We start from the raw sequence: 18,081 nt of genomic DNA, 5'->3' as shown, positions 1-18,081 counted from the left end.
GATGTTCTATCATGTAGTTCCAGTTCATATCTTCCGGCTCCATCATCAGACCTTGAAACCTAATCGTAGTCAAAGTTCATTACAAGACTTTTCTAAGAAACGCAAAAACAGCTATGATACGATGTTACATCATGTAGTTCCAGTTCATATCTTCCGGCTCCATCATCAGACCTTGAAACCTTATCGTAGTCAAAGTTCATTTCAAGACTTTTCTAAGAAACCCAAAAACTGCTATGATACGATGTTCCATCATGTAGTTCCAGTTCATATCTTCCGGCTCCATCATCAGACCTTGAAACCTAATCGTAGTCAAAGTTCATTACAAGACTTTTCTAAGAAACCCAAAAATAGCTATGATACGATGTTCCATCATGTAGTTCCAGTTCATATCTTCCGGCTCCATCATCAGATCAGTTCAACAGTACCATATTATTGTACTGTCATCAGAACTACATACAGCTGCCAATTATCATTACGCTACGATCCTTGGAAGATGGTTAAATTAGCCTCCGTAGATTCCATTACATAGTTAGTTACATACACGACGACCTAATAAAAGCGTGTTAATATTAATATTAGCGCCATCTAGCTGAGCCCTTCTTCTGTGTGGTACTGAGGTAAGTATGGCAATTCCACGTAACTGTAATGTAAGTGACCACTTCATTGCATGTTTTTTTATTTTTGATGCAAATTGAAATCTTAATTTATCTCTAGATATGCCTACTTTTAATCCTTAGATATATTGATATTTAAATTAGCACCATGAATAAAAAAACATGCAAATAATTGGTCACTTACATTACTCTGTTACATGGAATTACCCAGTTACGTTTTATTCTTAGACTTTATCTGTCTATACGGAGTTATATATGTCTTTGACTAGAAGTATAGGTACTCTAATGAGTATTATTGTATTTAGCGCCGTCTCTCGGCAAAATTTACTAAGTAATTTACGCGACTTGAGACTTGTGCGAACCAGAGGCATGGAAAATCACATGAAAAGTTGTCGAAACTAATAATAGATGGCGCTGCATTTAAATTTCTTGACTGATAACTCTAATACTAAATTGAATATACTCTAAGGTAGAGCAGAGTCTAATACCTCCGCTTTACAAAAGACCGCAATCAAGTAGCACTAGACTTTACTCATTGTTGTGTTCCTGCCGGTGAGTAAGGCAGCCAGAGCTCAACGAGGGTGCGGTACTCCTTCCTTCCTTCCTCCTCCTTCCTTCGGTCCTTTGAGTCGTTGGCACCCAGGCCCCTTCTAAGTACAGGTTTGTACAAGTTTCTAATGAGTCGAGTCGGCAACGCACATGTGCCACTCCTTGAGTGGCAGGCGTCCATATGTAACAGTCACCGCTTTCCATCAGGCGGACCGTATGCATGTTTGCCACCTACGTGGTACAAAAAAAAACTCTCGACGAATTCACCTTAAACATTAAAAACTAAATCAAAATCGATTGATTCGTTCGGGAGCTATGATGCCAGACAGACATGTCAAGCGTCAAACCTATTATTATTATAATATTTTTGCGTTGGTGGTTAAAAATAAGAAACCTCCTTCAAAACTATAATAAAACACAACTTTCTATGAAAATCGGTAAAGTGCGAGTCGGATTTCGACATTTCCATACAAAAAGGTCATGAGCGCCTGACGACATGTGATGGCAACATTGGCAACGTACACTAGATTTGTACTTTAAAGATTTTGCGTATATTTTGGAAACTATAAGAGATAGAGCAAATAGACTTCAGATTTTGGTTGTCGGTGGCACAATTTTTTTGTTTTCGTATATATACACCATTTTTTGGACCTATTAGGGCAATATTATGGTCAGTGCAGTTCTAAACAGTCGTAAGCGCCTCTTTTTTAGTAGGAACTTAAGTCATTTTGGCAAATGCTTAAAATTTTTAACAATTTCTGAACAGAAATGAATTTCTTTCTACCTGTCCATGGCGCTCACAAAATTTCAAAACATTTAGTAAGTACTTGCAGCGGCAGTGAGTGAAAAATCTCAATTTGAGTTTTTTTCTCTTAAGTCTGACTTACGCTTGACTGTAGATTTCTAATAGGTTTTCCTGTAATCTACAGGTAGAGGGCTATCTCGTGTATTTTTTTGAAAATTTTACGCTAAGTAGTTTCGGAGATAAGGGGGGGGGAATGGTCATTTTTTGCTTATTTTCTTAAATTACTTCTAAATTACCAAAATAAAAACTATAAAAAAAATATATTTGAGATGCTTATAAAATGCTCTTTCATTTGATATGTAGCACAATATAGTTCTAATAACTTTGATTTTTAATTTTTAATTTTACCCCCCAAAAGTGGCCCCTATGATTAAATTTCGTTTAATTTCATTTAATTATATTACATGTCCGTCTTTGGGCCACTTTTTTACATACGTGTGCCAAATTTCAAGTAAATCGGTCTAGTAGTTTCGGAGAAATCGGCTGTGACAGAGGGACAGACAGACACGCGAGTGATCCTATAAGGGTTCCGTTTTTCCTCTTTGAGGTACGGAACCCTAAAAATTACACCTCCCAATTTATAATGTTTTTTTTGCAAAAAAAATATTTATTGCTCTCCGAGACATTTCTAAAAACCCCTGACTCAATGGGGATACGACGTTTCATAACAGAGTTCCTATGATCACCTTTCTGCTCCATCATCAGATTAGCTCCATGATACCATAATATTGCATTGTCACTTGATTTACATATGTGTGCAAAATTTCAGCTCAATTGGAAACCGGAAAGTGGGTCAAATTTAGCTTCTACGTTTTGACTCAAACTAACATAACTAACAAGGCAAGTTGAATAAAAGCTTGTACCTATAAAGGCTTCTGATACTAGATTTGCAATAAGTTTACTTGTCATAATTTAAGAACAGATGAGACAGACATATTGTAACTAAACCTCCGCTCACCCTACTTATTTACTTACTTACTTGACTAACCATCATTATAGCTAACCCCCCTTTAAATATACCCCTTAAATTTGGCCTTGTGATCGTCTAGCGTGAATAAGTAGAACCCTTCGATGTGATCCGCAATAACCTAGATCCTTTAATGAGTATCAGCTGTATTTTTGACTAATTTTTAAAATTTTATTTATTTATATTTTAAAGAAGAATAAAGGTTATTGTAGCATAATAATATAGTGTTATAGAAGAGTATTTTATCAGATTTAGGCCTAGAAAGTTATATGTGAGAAAATTAATAACGTGATGAAGAAATTTTAGAATAAAAGTTAGTGAGTGAAACATACATGCAATAAATATTAAAAAATATTTTGGTAATCATCGGCTACGCCTTATTAGTGGATTCGAGTTGCAGGACTGCCTTGCGTTGCCGTCTGAATCCCCTAACCTGATCAAACCACTTTATCAGGCATCCTAAGCAAGTAAGCCTGAAGGGCTATCTATCTACGAACTAACCCCTTTTATTTTGTTTTGTTTCTTTTCCCTAGCTAATCCCCCTTTTCCCCAATACTGCTAATAGACCATAACTTCTCGATCCTTCTAATGTATCATCAAGGCTCCGAGTAGTTGCTACCACTGAGAACGAAGTAAATAAGTCTAGTAACTCCTTGAAGCTTTTGACTTGTCATCAGTGGACGGCGCTCGCATGCCACTGGGCCCTATAACAAACCTATGCTTTTTATTCCAAAGAATAGTTTGTTTCCCTAACCAACTTGATAGAATTTACCTTGAAAACTAGTTAGCAACACTCACTGGCTCGATGCTACACGAAGAATCAGAAATTGCTACCACAATTATTAATTTCACTCAGATAAATTAAGTAATAAAAGATTTTATAAATTACCAGTTTTACCACATATTTTAAGATAATAAACACCACATTTAAAGTCCATTTAAACCGTATAAATAGTAGTAGTTAAATTATTTCTCCACAATACACGTTGACCAATTATATTCCAAGACCAATCATAAAAGAACTCTACTTTCATAGAAATAGTGTGTGACTCTACCCTAATCCTATCGTTTTCCCTACTCTAACATATCTGAAACACAGACCCTCACTTACCATAGATCTTGTGTTTAGAATATGTACAAGTGTATCCCTACTAGAACTGTACAGTTCAGCCAGCGAAGCTGAGATAGGCAACCTATAGGCTTATGTTCTGATCCCCCCCTCTGCTCTTGCCCGCGGGCTAGGGTAGCAGAGAGTAGATCGCCCTATCCGTGTATATATCCAGTATTCTAGGACACACCAGTACCAGCCACATGAGAGACCCAGCTGCGATCAACTTTACTTAGATGTGGATCGATCACAACCGAAATCCCCAGCGACCAACGCCAGCATGGACTAGAGCACCGAGTAAATAAATATAAATATATATAGGACCCCAGCCTCAAATACTGCCGACTTCAGTGAGCAAGGATTACTCCTAATGTCTTTCGTCAATCGTGAAAGTCCTCACTTCCATCTAACAGTTGGACTCTTTGAGACCGGTGAGAAAGTACGCCTTTTGTAAGTAAATAAAGACGCCCAAGCCTCCACTTGGAACAAAAAGACCCCTAAACGCCTCTTATTTGACACCGTAAGGGAAGAAGCGCCTAGCCGGACAACAGTCTGTCACAAACAATGATCTGGCTTATAACTTTCACAAAATAACCCCATAGAAAATTACTAAATTCAATTTTACTGACCAACTAAACAAACGAGTGAAGTTTCCTTTACGTGCTATAATCTAAGCTTAGTTTTGCAAGAATTACTCCCTACAAAACCAAACACAGACTTATCTCCAAGCACCAGCCATACATCGACCCAGTCTTTGTATTGCTTGACGGCACTCAAAAAACAAAGCACAGAAAACTTCACTATACACATCAATTTAAATGCAACACTACACTATAAATAGAACACTAAAATAACCCCACATCTGACAGTAAAGCAATTCCACCACAGGTCTAGGTTCAACTGTACGACGATATTGTCCCCGCACAATCAAACAGAGACACAATTTCAAAGTTTACAATCACTTAGAATAATTTCCAAGTAAAAACAAACAGAGAAATAATAGCAGAACAACTTCACTCACCAGTATAACACACGAAAGCCAGAGACATTGTTAGTCTTATAGATATTTTAAGAATGACGCGCGTCGGCTCGCTCCGACCCTTTTATAGATTCTATCTCCGACTTCCGACTTCTGACTTCCGACTTCTGACTTCTGACATTCGACTTCCGACTTCTGACATTCGACTTCCGACTTCTGACATTCGACTTCCGACTTCTGACATTCGACTTCCGACAAGATGGCTACTCAATCGTGTGCTTTGTTTACTAAGTCTTATGCCCTATGCATTAGAGTTCACGATTAACACACGGATGTTTGCTTATCAACACGTGCCGAGTGCACGTGTTTTAGAGAGAGACAGTGCTATTGATATTGATACCTATGCAGTCCAATAGTGGAGCGATTCGCAAATATTTTTACGTAAATATTATTTTGTGAAAGATTGTTTAAATCAATTTAGCAAGTGACTTCGTAAAGAAAGATCACATTTGTTCCTAATTGTTACATTGAATGATATATTCAGAAAGTATAATAGTCAATATTACTGATTATTACCTCTCTGACTTGTAATTGGAACCAAGACATAATATCGGAACGTTACGCAGCTGACAACTGTCAGTGTCAGTATTCCGTCCATGTGAACGTAGTTTGTTGATAAATACGTTTTTCCAACCTGTTTTACATTAAATAATAGTGAATTTTATCAGTGATGACGTAACTGAACATGTGATTAACCATCAAAGATATTATTTGTTAAAATATTCAATGAAATCCCGAAGGAAATATGCTCCAAAAAGTTGGTCAAAGAAAAGTTGATTCGCCGTAAGTTTTATATGTAATAACGAGTCCATTTCCTCGTCATAGACGCTTGTTCTGTTACAACTCGCCCCCGATTGGATTTCTTTTATAAAATACAAAGTGGTTTGTAAAAAAAATCCAATCTCACTTAGCAAAAGAAGCAATAAAATTGAATAAAAGAAGAATATCTCTAGATCAGTCGGAAATATCCCCCCATTTCTAATCGTGTGGTGTGTATTCCAATACTATGCAACTGCTAGCGACTCAGTTTTGAAATCAGCTCATCAGAATTTCGACAATGAACCATGATAACTCCTTCCTCAGAGTCCACGCATCGCCAGGGATACCAGGTTGTGAATCTGATAGGTCCTATTAACCCGTTCTTGCTAGCTCGTTCCCCGGTCGCGGCGAATATTCATTCCATCCACACTGTTGGACCGGAATAATTACCGTAATAATTTCAACGAGTTCACAATAAATTCCCACGCAATTACGAAGAAACCTTTAGAGCTCTCATTATAAGTCCAGAGCCTTCAATCTCCATTGTCGGAACTCAAACCAATTTCTCTACCTAATCACTCCACCCACATGTCTTGGCGCATGTCTCATACTTGAATAAAATATACTGACTTAAGATCTGTTTGGATGTGTTTTTTTTTTTTATAAAACAAACCTTAAATGACATAAGCATGTACCTCAACTCGGTACCATATCATGATCAAATGAAGAAATGATTTGATAATACTAAACTTCACATATTTGAACACATAACAAGGAACCAAATATTGAAAAGAGCCTCGTTCTCACTAGACGATTTTGGCCCTTTTATTTATGTCGATTGTCAAATACATCCCATTCAAGATGAGGTGTGTGGTTTTAGTATGGGTCTTATTACCTTGTAGAGTGAGTAGCCACGAAAAACTACCCTTGAAATGGGTCGAATCCAAATGGATTTTAACCTAACCGATAAGCTTTTTATGGCTAATGTGTTTCCCTCAGCCCCCCTGCTGTTTATTCCCCGCAAATTCCGACCAAACTAGTTTTGACCACTTTCCAGCGCTGTCTGTCTATATCAATCCACTCATTCCATAAAATAAAACATTCGAGACACACTTTCATATCTTACATCCGTCATATCCAGTCATTCAATCTATCAACCATTCATCTATAAGCATTCATCACCTCTAACTTATACACATACACTCGTTCATTCCTCCTCAATTACGCTTTCACTCGATTGTTTACAGAAAGCCAGCGCTTTTAAAAGTAATCAAAATAAATAATAAAAATGAAAATAAAATTCTATAATAACTTCAAAAATTTACGTATCCCACTTTACCCCACTCTACCCTGACTCGAAGGCAAAGAAAATTTCAATTTATTTATGATAGGTTTCATTTTATACGTCTATATTTCATTTTTACAAAGTATTTATTAACCGCAAACAATTTGACAATGTGTGAAAATTGTTTGCTGCACATACTAAAAATAAAATGTTCGTACGGACAAAATGTTACATTTTATGTAAACATCTTTTATTTCACAGTCAATCACTGTAAGGATTCTACTCTGTTTTCAATTTCCCTGTCTTTTGTTCATTATTACATTCCTCAATGCAAAATTGATAGCATAAATGCAAAAAATTTATAAAAGTAAGTACAGTCACTTAAACAAAATAGTGGCCCTCCCTACTCCGATCTTTGTAGAACAAAATACTGACCGAGTTATGCTTAGAAACGAGGATCTGCACTGGTGATTACCGATATTGTACAGTATACCACCCTATATAATGTAAAAAAAGTGATAACGCATAAATAATAAATATCACTGCTAACTGTAATAACTAAAATGAAAAATAGCTTATCCACCGCTCTGAATTTTCTAATGTCTACCCCAGGTAGACTAGATTCTATATGTCCAATTATGATTATATTAAAAGAATCCAACCATACAATGAATGTTCAATACATTCTCTATACAAAAAAAAAATTTAAAAAAAATTGTTGTCCACATAATGAACCGACTTCTTTATCTAGATAATAAAAAAAAACCGTATTATAGATTTACATACACTATACACCATTTTATAATCCTAGAAATGAAACTACCAAGTGACAGAGAAACTATTTTTTTTTTTTTTTTTTTTTAAACTTATTGTTAGGTTTGTATCAGTTCACCAGGGTCATGCCTCTGTCTCCCGAACTAGGTCGAAAACTGTGACTCGGGAGTCAGCGATTCCTCCGCTGATGGTTACATTACAGATAGCTACTATACGATATAGCCCTTATATATAATATAATAAAGCCCTTTATCACACAGATTACTATAGAAATAAAATTAATTTCAGACAAAATTTTGACTTCTACCACCCTGATAATAATAACACTGCATCTCAATAAAATTTTGAAGAACTCATGACACGTTTAAAATAATGATAATGATGATGATGATAAGAAAGAAAAATAATAATGTTCCACATAAGTATGTCGCAATAAATAAACATTCTTTACTAAGAAGTCATTGACTTGTAACCAATGTACTCATAGAATTTACATTACACATCATGTAATGTTCATAATAAACGCATAATACAATTTTGCAAAAAAAAAAGTAATTGCAGTTTTGAAGTGGTTTTCATATTTTCAATTTTTTTTCCGCAAAATATGATGTACCCTTAATTTTGATTTGGTTTTGATATTTTTTGTAAAATATAATGTAACATCAAATTTGATGTGGTTTTGATAAAATATATTCCTTTTTTTTTTTTTCAAACTTTCTGCAAAATTTTATTTTGGTTTTAATTGCCTTATGATAAAATACAAAATGATGTCATAAGTAGGTTCAAAATACTTTTATTTGATTGGATAATAATATAACAAAATAATGAATTTTTCTTGAAACGAGCTTAAAACTTGTATTGTCCTATTCTATGTCTTCAATATTGTATAACATGCCCCGAAAGTTTTGTAACCTCAGACAAATTATTCCTTCTGTTGTTGTTAACAATTTGCTAAGTTGCAGCAACTTAGCAAATTGCTAACAACCACGACAATGGGTTGAGGAACTTGGTCAAAGGTCTTCCTTTTTTTTTTTTCTTCATACTTGGCTAGTTCTATGATGAGTTCTTGAGTAACTAATGATGATGATTAAATCCTGCTGGCCTCCTGGTAATATTTCAAAATTTTCCAAACTATTCTCTTCTCAGTCGGTGTCATAACCCAGGACACCATGAAATCTCTTCCGAAGACACGCTGCAGACTTGATCACAATCAGCATAATCACAGAACTAGAAGATCCAGTCATTTGAACACAGCAAAACTAATCAATATTTTCTTCATCTCCAAAGTCGACTCCTTATTTGTACAATAAATGGCAAGTTTTTGAGGAATACAACCTGCTTCCAGTTTTCCAAAAATATCTCTCACTTGAATTGTAAATAATGAAATACCACATTAGTAACATTAACTACTCCCTAAAACTTGTTGTAAAAACCACCTTCATTCAATTTTAAAATAATTTCCAAAAAAAAAGTAATTTTTATTTTTATTTTTGAAAATAATAAACAAAACAAAGTCGTAAATATAAAACAAAATAAAATGGTATTTCAAAATAAAATTACAAAAAGTGAAGCAAACGTAAGATTCGAACCCACCATCGCATGAACCTTCCCATACATTAATCCACCCCTAAACTACCTGAGCCACGAATGAGTTAAGGAACCGGTCGAATTTAGCCATCAAATAACTAACGGACGAAGGTATTTTATAAATTCCCAATTATTTTATGTAAAGTTTAAGTTTACTTGAAACATTTTGTTTTACTTAATTCACGAACATGAAATAATATGTAATGAATACTCTTATCACAAATTAAAACTTTTCTAAGTTACAAAACACATTTGAAATCTAAAATAATCAATATTGTTGAAATTTGAAGTGTTTTCAGCGCACTATTTCCGTAAAATTGTATCTAATAAGAAGGAATAATATGTAATAAAATGTCATATACAATCAGTTTCTAAAAACCATACCAAATCAATCACTGGTTCGACTAAATACTAGGTAATATTTGTTTGTATTTGTACTCACTTGCTTTGTGCATTTTTCTTGCTGAATTTTAAACACTGATCACCACTATTCACCATTGCACTTCACTGATGCTATATAATAACTATTTTAAACACTTCCTTTTGACACACAATCTGCTTTTTTTTTAGAACAATCGTCAAACACAATTTTCGATCGTAACCAATATGTTACGGCGACACTCACTTTTGTCCCTTGCGACGGCAAGATAACGCTACAAACCACTTGTACGGATAAAACAAATGCATATTCACTGAATTTGAACTAACTTACATTATTTTCTTTTCACAAGTCCGTAATTTATCCAAACTAACCTCAAAATAGCCGGCTTTTGTTTGTTTTGGAAACATCAACTACAATAAAACGCAAACTTATAGTCATGTTTCGAGACTATTAACGACATCTATGTTTTACGATCAAAAACGTCGAAGAAAAGAATCGTTGTTGCACGCCATCTATGTCAGAAATTTGTAGTTAAAAAGTAGTTTCGATTGCGGAAGTTAAAGATTTCAGTCGAAAAAGGTAAAATAAGCAAATACTCCTCGAAATTAGGTACTTCTCGTTATGGTATATCGACTTTAATGTGATTATGACAAAATATGATTTCTAATTTCTACAATGAAGAAATATTTCATTTTACGCCCGATTAATGGGACATGATTTGACTTCTGGTAATATCAGATATGTACCAACTTCCGTTGATTTCAATGTGTCTTAATATTATTTTCTCGGAACGACATTGATTTTGTTTTTCTTTAAACTTGTTATTAATCACGTGATCTTCAATTAGAATTATTTAAATATCCGCTTTGTTTTAATCGGCTTAAACAAACGACAAACAATTCCGCGCCGACGCCGGTCATGTGCCGTCTATACCAGGCTGATGCAACTAGGAACAAAACAAATTTTGTATGAAATTTGTAATCGACATCATTACCAACATGTTGCCAACAATTAAAAAAAGAAATGTCCCTGCTATTTATCTGTCAAGTTCAAATTTGAGGCATCTGTCAGTTTGATTAATTTACTTGAGATGGAGTCCTTCGTGTTTGTAATATTATCGTAAGACTCATTGACCGTCGAAACATCGGGATGTATTTCGAGTTAATTAAACGCTATACAATTTGTTTGCATTTTTTTTTATTTCAACTAATAAATTTGCGTCCACACTTAAGCCTATCCATGCATTAGTCTACTGAATCAAATATTATACATAAATAATATACAATTTAAATGTTAATTCGACCTTACCCTAATTTCGAGTAAAGTACATTTTGCGTGAAGCCTACGTTTCAACTCTCTCAATTTTATCGATATCGATAACAAACACAAGCAAGTAGCTTCCAACCCTATTTGACAGATCTTTGACACATGACATTGACACTGACATGATGACAGGTTTTGTCGTAAATTGTGGTAATGATTTTCTTAACAAACTAATACTGACTGACTTCACTCGCTAGTATGGGAGTCCCGACTCTTAAAATGTAGTGATTATATTCTCTTTGGTCCATACAGCAAATTCGCCATTTTGTCGTTTGTCATTTTGCAAGAAAATGCAAACAAAACATTATTTGCCCTAATCACGCCGCTTTCAAATAATTTTGTCGACAAAGTGAGCCTGTTTTATCAAATTGAAACCATAGAGTATATTGAATAGAATGTTTGAAACCCCGAACTGCAATTTTCCGTTAACGAGTGAGGTTATGATGAAATTGACATGCCATTATTGTTGAAAAAACGTGAATGCAATGGACATGTGTTTTGTTGTGTTTCTCATCAAGATAATAGAAGAATTTAGTGCTCATACTCATGATCTAATGAGCAAACAGCCCATGCAAAGGATGTCTTATCGGGCTATGCCTCAATTGATAAAGTGAACTAATTGCCTACTTCAAAAGCAGTTTTGCATGAAAGGTAAGCTTTTGTTTTATTATTTGATGTGTTTTCAAACTAGTCGTCGTTTTCGAAACCCAGCAGAACATACTTGCGAACTACAACGACTAGACCGAATATATTGGTGAAATGTTGCTTATTTCATTGTTCTGTCGTCAGATAAGTTAATGATAATAAATTTCCCCACGTTACTCGTACTTTCTGACTTTCACATTGCCTAAGAGGATCTTAAATATTCTAAATGTACGTGAAATAGTCCTAACTGTCAAAATATATTGGCTACTTTCAAAGAGGTTTATATGGTTGTTTGATTTTTCTAACATCTAATTGGAATTTACAATGCCCGATATTTCTACACATCTGCCACAAATTTATGGAAATCAATATTTATAGAAACTGAACATACCTTGGTTAAACGGTAAGCATTAAAAATATGTTCGACTAATTTATTTGATCTAGGCTACCTAACTGTTCTTGGAACTTGTAATGTTGTTTCCGTTCCAACCAATAAAATTTCTCAAGCTTATGGATTATGGGAAGCAATATTTGTAGGACCTCAAATGAATGTCATGGCATTTAAAAATAGGCATTGAATCTTGTCCAAGCTTTAATCTTGTATTTTTTGAAAGATAAAACTTGACGTCTGATACTTAAATAAAATTATGTAGACTAAAAATCCAGACTTAGCATAAATTTTGTTTGTGTTACAATGAGTTTAAAAGTGTATGTATCAATTTTCAGTATATGAAATGGATTATCATCATTGAAGAACATCAACCAGCTGTCGGCAATGTGCAGGTGGACTGAGGAATTTTCCGGTGTATCCTTTATGGACTGTACTCCGTCTTAGCACTATCCTCAAGTAAGTACAAAAAATCATTGCCACTAAACAGCTACTTTTTAACTTAATTAACTCTACTTAGTGAGTAAAACGACTCGGCAGGAAATTTTACATAGAAACATGGATATGGTTGTTCTTCTTCTTTTTTTTTTCTTAATCATGAATGGCCTAGATAAATATAAACAATCTTAATGATACGTATTTATAAATAAGATTCCTTAAACATACATACACCCTTTTTTTTAACTAATTTTTTTTCATATATACAATCAATCAATCAATCAATCAATCAATTCTTTATTTTGTTAAACATAGGTTACAGAAAAGGTGATAAATACATTAATGGCAGCGCTATTCTATGTTTTACCCACTATGCGGGTGTACAAAATTTTGTTGTGCGATTATTAAGCTAAACGCATGCATATCTTAACTAAGAAGAAAAAAAATAAATTATTACCAGCATTTCTAACTACAATTTCAGGTTTTACCCGAGAGGCCACGCTTCAGGTTGGACCGTCTTCCATATATCTACTGACTTCATATAAATGAAAGGTACTTATGTTTTATTATAATAACACGTTCTAATTATTAAATTTAAAAGTGAACAGCTCATGGCATCATTATCTAGAAAATTGAAGTGAAGCGTAAAGCAAAACGGCGAGGCATGAGCGACCGGATAAAAATCAAACTTAACTGACTCATCATCATTTTATTGGCTAAGCAAACTTATTACTAATTTATGTCCTAGCTCATGTAGATATGAACTGCTAGGCAGGGGTTCTCAAACTTTTTAATATATTTTTTTTCCTTTCAGTGTACTAAAGGCTCACTGATCTACACTACCAGCTCATGCTCAATGTTACTGAACAACAAAGTAATCCGACAATCAGACTGGACCCGGTCATGTTAGGTAAGTTTACATACTTAATGCGTACCACATACCACATACTTTTTCTGAACCTCAGTAAAATATGGTTTTATAATGATAATAGTGCTTATTATCTATGCCTACTTAACAGGAATATTACAAATTTCAATCAATTTTCATGAAATTCATTAAGCAATTGTGACAATGATCAAGCAGTGGTGGAGTTAAGGTATGGCAAGGTACGACCTCCCAGATGCTGGTAATTTCGTAGGAAATCTGGTGACGATTGTGTAGCTATTTAACTTAACTAATAAAATATGTATGTTGGCATACTCCTGACTTGTGTAATATTGTATAAAAGCTGTGTACACAATCTACCGAACATAATGATTGTATGGTTTTACACTTACTATTTTAGACTAGCCTACAGCTTATCATGTGAGGTATCGAACTCATGTCATATGGACCTATTGAAAATCTTGTTTATACATACATACTTATTTGTATTACTACCGTAAAAATATATACGTATAGAAAGTTGAAATTCGTACAGTGCATTTAATTTATTGAAATAATTGGCAGATATAGGCTACAGTGACCTCTCACCATCAAGAGGGACGTATGCTTGTTTACTACGGATGTAATATGAAAATATATGATGACTTATAAGCTAATGAACTAAATTAGTCCTAACATGATTAATACGTATAACCTAACAGACAGACATTTGTTCTCATAGTGAAAATATTCAGTATAAAGACTTTGTCAATTTATTGTATGATGTATGAAATCCTGTGAGACAATACGTAGATTATAGCGTGACAACTAAAATGCAAACAAACCATCCATCGAAGGATGTACTTGTCATAGTACCACATGCGTGTAGCTATTCAGCATTCATAGAAAAATGGCGGGACGCCCCATATAATATTGTACTTCAGCGCGACAATAAATGATCGCGCCCCCATAAACATTAGACTAATAGAGCCTATCTTCTTGTATTACTAGGTCTTAAATCTAGGGCTTAGGTATCCTAGATTATTTTAGGAAAATAACCTTACATCTAGACTGTAGTTATCCTGCCTATGAATGAAATTCTGTATAACAAGCCTGCTAGGAATATGTATATCATCAGAGTGTTCATAGACTATATAAGACAGCATCGAAGCTATCCGATCTCCGGTGTGAAGTGCAAACGTGATGTGAGCTTTCAAAATAGCCCTGAAGATGGCAGAGCCTGCTATGAAAATGTACTAGACCATATAGAGAACTATTTGTTTTAACATGAAATTCTATTGCTATTGTACATAGTGTACACACTTATGTTTCCAATTACGGTCACTAGGTGGCAAACTCTTCTAAAGTGTTACAGCTCCGCGCCTTCTTTTATTTTAGGTACATGAATATTTTTTCTATAAGTACCTAGTATTTTACGTACTAGCCCCGCCTATACAACAGCCATAAAAAACATACATTAAGGCACAGAATAAATAATAGTACTACACATAGGCGCAAGGAAACGTTAAGTTGCGCCAAAGCCAACAATTGCTACGTAGCAATGCAACCAAATGGCCTAATCGGGACGATGTTTAACCACTACGATTATGAGCTAATTTCCTAGAAATTAATTTTGTCTAACTTTACTACACTACTTTAATTTTATTATTTTATTTTTACAGATACCAGAGGAAGACGAAAATATAATTGATTCTGTACTGATGCATGACTTCGCTCGGAACGCGGCAAGAATTAACAATGGAAGAAAATACTACAGACGTGTTTATTAACAATAAAGTTATTTTTGTTTTTATGAAATAGCGATTGAATAAAAATATTAGGTATATGAGTTTTATTTAGAGATGAAATAAGTCAGAAATACAGCACACCCACTCGTTTTCACAACAACAAATGTAGCCTGGTAAGGCTAATTCCTATTATTTATTTATAAACCTTGGTATCCAAGATGTGTTCTACAGAGCACATCTTAGATCCCTTGGGCACGGAACCAAATGTAACTAAACCTCCGCTCACCCTACTTATTTACTTACTTACTTGACTAACCATCATTATAGCTAACCCCCCTTTAAATATACCCCTTAAATTTGGCCTTGTGATCGTCTAGCGTGAATAAGTAGAACCCTTCGATGTGATCCGCAATAACCTAGATCCTTTAATGAGTATCAGCTGTATTTTTGACTAATTTTTAAAATTTTATTTATTTATATTTTAAAGAAGAATAAAGGTTATTGTAGCATAATAATATAGTGTTATAGAAGAGTATTTTATCAGATTTAGGCCTAGAAAGTTATATGTGAGAAAATTAATAACGTGATGAAGAAATTTTAGAATAAAAGTTAGTGAGTGAAACATACATGCAATAAATATTAAAAAATATTTTGGTAATCATCGGCTACGCCTTATTAGTGGATTCGAGTTGCAGGACTGCCTTGCGTTGCCGTCTGAATCCCCTAACCTGATCAAACCACTTTATCAGGCATCCTAAGCAAGTAAGCCTGAAGGGCTATCTATCTACGAACTAACCCCCTTTTATTTTGTTTTGTTTCTTTTCCCTAGCTAATCCCCCTTTTCCCCAATACTGCTAATAGACCATAACTTCTCGATCCTTCTAATGTATCATCAAGGCTCCGAGTAGTTGCTACCACTGAGAACGAAGTAAATAAGTCTAGTAACTCCTTGAAGCTTTTGACTTGTCATCAGTGGACGGCGCTCGCATGCCACTGGGCCCTATAACAAACCTATGCTTTTTATTCCAAAGAATAGTTTGTTTCCCTAACCAACTTGATAGAATTTACCTTGAAAACTAGTTAGCAACACTCACTGGCTCGATGCTACACGAAGAATCAGAAATTGCTACCACAATTATTAATTTCACTCAGATAAATTAAGTAATAAAAGATTTTATAAATTACCAGTTTTACCACATATTTTAAGATAATAAACACCACATTTAAAGTCCATTTAAACCGTATAAATAGTAGTAGTTAAATTATTTCTCCACAATACACGTTGACCAATTATATTCCAAGACCAATCATAAAAGAACTCTACTTTCATAGAAATAGTGTGTGACTCTACCCTAATCCTATCGTTTTCCCTACTCTAACATATCTGAAACACAGACCCTCACTTACCATAGATCTTGTGTTTAGAATATGTACAAGTGTATCCCTACTAGAACTGTACAGTTCAGCCAGCGAAGCTGAGATAGGCAACCTATAGGCTTATGTTCTGATCCCCCCCTCTGCTCTTGCCCGCGGGCTAGGGTAGCAGAGAGTAGATCGCCCTATCCGTGTATATATCCAGTATTCTAGGACACACCAGTACCAGCCACATGAGAGACCCAGCTGCGATCAACTTTACTTAGATGTGGATCGATCACAACCGAAATCCCCAGCGACCAACGCCAGCATGGACTAGAGCACCGAGTAAATAAATATAAATATATATAGGACCCCAGCCTCAAATACTGCCGACTTCAGTGAGCAAGGATTACTCCTAATGTCTTTCGTCAATCGTGAAAGTCCTCACTTCCATCTAACAGTTGGACTCTTTGAGACCGGTGAGAAAGTACGCCTTTTGTAAGTAAATAAAGACGCCCAAGCCTCCACTTGGAACAAAAAGACCCCTAAACGCCTCTTATTTGACACCGTAAGGGAAGAAGCGCCTAGCCGGACAACAGTCTGTCACAAACAATGATCTGGCTTATAACTTTCACAAAATAACCCCATAGAAAATTACTAAATTCAATTTTACTGACCAACTAAACAAACGAGTGAAGTTTCCTTTACGTGCTATAATCTAAGCTTAGTTTTGCAAGAATTACTCCCTACAAAACCAAACACAGACTTATCTCCAAGCACCAGCCATACATCGACCCAGTCTTTGTATTGCTTGACGGCACTCAAAAAAACAAAGCACAGAAAACTTCACTATACACATCAATTTAAATGCAACACTACACTATAAATAGAACACTAAAATAACCCCACATCTGACAGTAAAGCAATTCCACCACAGGTCTAGGTTCAACTGTACGACGATATTGTCCCCGCACAATCAAACAGAGACACAATTTCAAAGTTTACAATCACTTAGAATAATTTCCAAGTAAAAACAAACAGAGAAATAATAGCAGAACAACTTCACTCACCAGTATAACACACGAAAGCCAGAGACATTGTTAGTCTTATAGATATTTTAAGAATGACGCGCGTCGGCTCGCTCCGACCCTTTTATAGATTCTATCTCCGACTTCCGACTTCTGACTTCCGACTTCTGACTTCTGACATTCGACTTCCGACTTCTGACATTCGACTTCCGACTTCTGACATTCGACTTCCGACTTCTGACATTCGACTTCCGACAAGATGGCTACTCAATCGTGTGCTTTGTTTACTAAGTCTTATGCCCTATGCATTAGAGTTCACGATTAACACACGGATGTTTGCTTATCAACACGTGCCGAGTGCACGTGTTTTAGAGAGAGACAGTGCTATTGATATTGATACCTATGCAGTCCAATAGTGGAG

At 35.0% G+C, this 18,081-nt stretch overlaps 1 protein-coding gene and 1 long non-coding RNA gene across 2 annotated transcripts in view; one reads left to right on the top strand and one right to left on the bottom strand.

Annotated features, from left to right (window-relative positions):
* The window catches only part of LOC125227121 (neural-cadherin-like), a 147,198-nt gene that overhangs the window by 9,985 nt on the left and 119,132 nt on the right, over positions 1-18,081 (bottom strand).
* On the top strand, positions 12,141-15,370 carry LOC125227123. Its single transcript, XR_007177142.1, has 5 exons — positions 12,141-12,240; positions 12,564-12,684; positions 13,145-13,215; positions 13,478-13,573; positions 15,211-15,370. It is a non-coding gene; the product is annotated as an uncharacterized LOC125227123 (long non-coding RNA).

Source organism: Leguminivora glycinivorella, chromosome 6 (genome assembly GCF_023078275.1).
Source record: "Leguminivora glycinivorella isolate SPB_JAAS2020 chromosome 6, LegGlyc_1.1, whole genome shotgun sequence".
NCBI lineage: Eukaryota > Metazoa > Arthropoda > Insecta > Lepidoptera > Tortricidae > Leguminivora > Leguminivora glycinivorella.
Note: the sequence above shows the minus strand (reverse complement) of the source record. Positions and strands in the feature narration are given on the sequence as shown.